The sequence below is a fragment of the Colobus angolensis genome, unplaced genomic scaffold (assembly GCF_000951035.1).
Source record: "Colobus angolensis palliatus isolate OR3802 unplaced genomic scaffold, Cang.pa_1.0 Scaffold157, whole genome shotgun sequence".
In the NCBI taxonomy this organism is placed as follows: Eukaryota; Metazoa; Chordata; class Mammalia; order Primates; family Cercopithecidae; genus Colobus; species Colobus angolensis.
Genome location: NW_012114677.1, coordinates 1,907,933 through 1,912,986, shown reverse-complemented (window position 1 = coordinate 1,912,986; position 5,054 = coordinate 1,907,933). Strand labels below are relative to the sequence as shown.

The window sequence follows — 5,054 nt, the reverse complement described above, 5'->3', positions numbered from 1 at the left end:
GCCAGGATGGTCTCGATCTCCTGACCTTGTGATCCGCCCGTCTCGGCCTCCCAAAGTGCTGGGATTACAGGCTTGAGCCACCGCGCCTGGCCAAACACTCTTAATTATATATGGCCCCTATACAAATCCAAACTCTATCACCTGCTTCAGGTGCTTGTATTGTGCTAAAGAAATCTATTTAACCCACTTTCATTACCAGGAACACAGCACGATTCAACAACCTAGGAATAAGGTCAATCTACAGCTAAGAAAGTTTTAAAAACGTAAGTTTTAAAAACTAAATCCTAACTGCATTTTGATCACTCAGGTATCTTTGTTAACGTAGCAGAGTGACTAAAAATTTTAGACACCACAAATGACTAAAAATTAAATAACAAATTTAAAAGGAAATATGACTGTGATTAAGATGCAGACACTACAGATTTCAACTTACATGTTTTGAAAGTAAAACTGTATGACAAGGAGCTTTACAAATCAAGCATTCATTCTTTTTACCTGTAAGATAAAAATAGGCTTTATTATATTAGACTGACTACTGCTTTTAAGTATGTATACATGCAGACTTTACAATGTTTCTTCAAGAAATAAGCAGGATTATATTACAGGTTTTCATGTTCTGACAGGATGAGGCTGTGGGTTCTGGTAGAGTTGGAAGGATTTATAGAACTAACATCCTTTTCCCCTCCTTTGCAAATATGCACAAAAACAGTGACCATAAAGATCAACAAAACTTAAGGCTAAGTCTATCCCAGGTATTTATTACAATTAGGCTTTTTTTTTTTTTTTTTTTTGAGACGGAGTCTCGCTCTGCCGCCCAGGCTGGAGTGCAGTGGCCGGATCTTGGCTCACTGCAAGCTCCGCCTCCCAGGTTTACGCCATTCTCCTGCCTCAGCCTCCCGAGTAGCTGGGACTATAGGCGTCCACCACGTCGCCCGGCTAGTTTTTTGTATTTTTTAGTAGAGATGGGGTTTCACCGTGTTAGCCAGGATGGTCTCGATCTCCTGACCTCGTGATCCGCCCGTCTCGGCCTCCCAAAGTGCTGGGATTACAGGCTTGAGCCACCGCGCCCGGCCACAATTAGGCTTTTTTTAAATTAAAATTAAAAAAAATTTTTGAGACAAGGTCTTGCTCTGTTGGCCAGGCTGATCTGCAAGTGGCATGATCACAGCTCACTGCAGCCTTGACCCCCCGGGGCTCAACAGTCTTCCCCTCTCAGCCTCCCTGAGTAGCTAGGACCACAGACATGTGCCACCATGGCCAGCTAATTTTTAATATTTTTTTGTAGAGACAAGGTCTCACTATGTTGCCCAGGCTGGGCTCGAACTCCTGGGCTCAAACAATCCTCCCACCTCAGCCTCCCAAGGTGCTGGGATTGCAGGCATGAGCCACTGTGCCTGGCCATAATTAGCTTTTTCTTTTTTTTTTTTTTGAAAAAGAGTTTCACTTTGCCACCCAGGCGGGAGTGTAATGATGCGATCTCGGCTCACTGCAACCTCCATCTCCTGGGTTCAAGCGATTCTCATGCCTCAGTCTCCCAAGTGACTGGGAGTACAGGTGCCCACCACCACACTTGGCTAATTTTTGTATTTTTAGTAGAGACTGGGTTTTGCCATGTTGGCCAGGCTGGTCTCGAACTCCTGACCTCAGATGATCTGCCCACCTCGGTATCTTGAGATACTTTGAAGTGCTGGGATTGTAGGCATGAGCCACCATGCCCAGCCCATGATTAGGCTTTATAGTGATATCTTAATCTAAAATTTTCAACTATTCAAAATGAATCTCAAGCTTGATTTTCTCACTAGTCAGGTTGGAGCCCAGGCCTGACCAGGCACTTTGAGCCTCCACGCTCCTGTCATTCCAGGGAGGACACCAGGCCCAAACCTGAACAAGCCTGGTGGATTTTTCCCCTCCTCTGGGTCAGCACAGCTAGAACTAGGAGAAAAACATCTCTTAAGGGAGAGGAGTGAGAGGTGGATTCACAGACTTGAGGATTCCAGCGCTGCTGAGTCAGCAACACTGCTGGGCAATCCTGCTTTTCCTGGGTGTTTTCTGCCCCATTCCCCATGGGGCTGTTCAAACCAGGGCCCTCCTATCATCTACTGAGAAGAAGCCCTGGCTCATGACCTGCTTCAATTTCTCTGCCCTCTCCTCTAGACTGACCCACCACAGAACAACCCACTTCACTCTACCTCCTTCCTTTCTGCCTTGGAGGGTGCATCTCTTCCAGTCCGAGCCCAGGCTTTCCCTTGTGTATCCACACTCACCTCAGGGTCCGCAGCTCCCAGCACACAGAACGGCGTCCTACTGTGGAACGAGGGGTCCCCTTCTAACAGCCTCCAGAATTGTCTCCTTTCCTCTCTTCTTCAAGTTGCCCTCATGCTAAAAACATCTACCCTTGACAGTAGGTCCCTTCCCTTCCAGCTCTTTAACTGCGAATTCTGGAGCAAGAAAATTCCTTTTCTGCACCATCACAGCCAGGAGTCATGCAGTAAAAGATTAACAGAGCTGACTCATAAAAATCTAAAAGCTCTTAAAAGGGAGGAGGATTAACAGACAAGACAGAGAGGAAATCACCTGCAGCCAATAGACAAAGGGGTTGATGCCTGATCTATAAAGAGTGCTCACAAGTCAATTAAAAGGTAACACCTCAATAAAAGGCTATGAGGACACCTGAACAGACATAGGAAAAAAATGCAAACAGCCGACAAAGACACAAAATGAAGGTCAAGGTCACTAGTAAGAGACACCAAAGAGGAGAGAACAACAGGTGCTTACGTGTCACTACAGGGAACAGAAACAGGCACATCCTTTGTGCCTGTTTGGGTCACATTTGGGTCAGTTTTCACACGCACACCCGCAGCCTAGCCACTCCACCCCTAAGAATGTATTCCAAGGAAAAAAAGTAAGAGAACAAGTGGTATCTTATAGCAAAATAGCAGAAAATATGTTATGGTATGATAACCAAAAGATGTATCATGCAACCTTAAGAATGATGATACAGACTTATTTTAACATGGAAGGAGGTCCATGTTTGAGTAATAAAAGCAGATAACTGAGTGATAGACACACTGTATTGCTTTTAAAAATCTGCATCTACAGGAAAAGCTTGGAAGGATAAACGCCAGAGCTAAACAAGGGCTTCCCTCTGAGTGACACACCACTGGACAGCTACGGAGCTACAGTAAGGGCTCTGCCCAGAGCCTCCATCCCTTTTCACCATTTTTTGTGTGTCCTCGGATTTGGTGTGATCCCAACATGCAGCATCGGTCGCTTTTTGGAGGAATGCACTCAGACTACTGGCTTTAAGAGCTAGACAAACTTGTCAATCTATACCTGCGCCAGGCCCTTAACCAGTCACCTGCCAACGCAGGGTATGCTGACCTCAAAAGCTATGACACTCTGAGCCCTGTCTTCACACTTCCCAACACCACGAAGGCACGCGTGTCTCCATCATTCCTAACAACGTTATCTTCGGGGAACGTTATCTTGGTGAGTCACCAGTGCCCTCCTCACTGGTCCAACGGACACTTTCAAACACCAATTCCTTGACTTCACTGAGATGTCCAGTTCATCAACATCTCTCTTCTTTACCTGACATCTTCCTTACCTCCTTCAACAAATGCTCTTTCCAACAAGATAGTCTCTTACAGTTTCCTTTGCCTTTGGGGCTCTCCACACTCCAGTATCTAGGATTATTATCCCGTGTTAATCATTCCCCAAATGTATTCCTGGCTGTCTTAGTTCTGGACCCACACGGGCAACTGCCTCTTGTCTTCCCCTGGATGGCTCTCACAGGACACAGGTCGTGTCCAAACATGAGCTCAGGGGCCCTGCATCCCACCCTGCTAGGTTCCCTCCCGCTGGGCTCCTCTCCAGTGTTTTGTCTAGCAGTGAAACCCTGTCCAGTTCTCTAGCCCTTGTCTCCGACTCAAGTCTGCTGAATCTACCTAACTTCTCCTGAACCCATCACTTCTCCCCATCACCTCTCATGTGCTCAGCTGCAGTCCCTCCCACAGTTTCTATCTCCCTCCAATCTACTTTTCACCTGGCTGCCAGAGAGACTTTTGTTCTTAAATACACACCTGAAATCAACCCCTCCACTCCTAGGTTACACACCCAACAGAAATGTGTACCTAAGATCACCAAACACAGTGGCACCATTTCTGCAGCCAAATCTGCAAACAACCCGGATGGCCATGGACAGTGGAAATGATAAATAACTTGGGGTGTAGCCGTACAACGGAATATCACACCACAATGAAAGTAAATGAACTACAGTTACATACAAAGACAAACACAACACTTCGGGAGGCCAAGGCGGGTGATCGCTGGAGGACAGGAATTGGAGACCATCCTGGGCAACAAAGGGAGCCCCAACTCTGTGAAAAACTTAAAAATCAGGGGTGCATGGCTGCATGTGCTTGTAGCCCCTGCTACCTCGGAGGCTGAGGCAGGAGGATCACTTGAGCCTGGGAGGCTGAGGCTGCAGTAAGCCAAGATCCTGCACTGAACTCCAGCCTAGGCGACAGAGCAGAGCTCTGCCTTGAAAGAGAGAAAGTAAGGGAGAAAAAGGAAGAAAGAGGGGGAGCCATGGAAAGCGGCTTTGCTGTAGGGCTGGTTGTAGGGCCACATTCACCAAGGTCCCATGGGTCTAAGGCCAACTCCGAAGATGGAGGTTAGCATGGGGGCGTCCCCTGGGCTGGCTGTGAGCCACCGGCACCCAGCTGGCTGCTTTCACGGGTAAGTTCACTTGGTGAAAGCTCATTATGCTCTTGCTTTTGTTCTTGCAATAAACATCACTTCAACACAAAATTTTCATAGAAAGAAAAACGCCTCCCTGACAATGTGATGTCCGCTTGACACCAGCGCCCAGAGCTGCCCGTGGAACAGGGCCAGAGTCCTCCACCAGCGTTAAGGTTGCCGTCCACCCGCCTTCTCCCCCAGGTCCTCCAGGCAGGACCCGCAGCCTGCAAGCCAGAGCCCCTGGATGACAGGACTCGCGGCCCGACCCCCTGCACCCTCATCTGCTCCCCATGGCGGCCGCCCCCCACCCC

At 47.9% G+C, this 5,054-nt stretch overlaps 1 protein-coding gene across 1 annotated transcript in view; it reads right to left on the bottom strand.

The window, feature by feature from the left end:
* The window catches only part of RNF212 (ring finger protein 212), a 57,315-nt gene extending 56,824 nt beyond the window's left edge, over positions 1-491 (bottom strand). Inside the window, exon 1 of the mRNA XM_011936791.1 lies at positions 434-491. The gene's annotated coding sequence lies outside the window, so the exon portion shown is untranslated. The remainder of the gene's footprint in view (positions 1-433) is intronic.
* Positions 492-5,054: the final 4,563 nt, after the last annotated feature.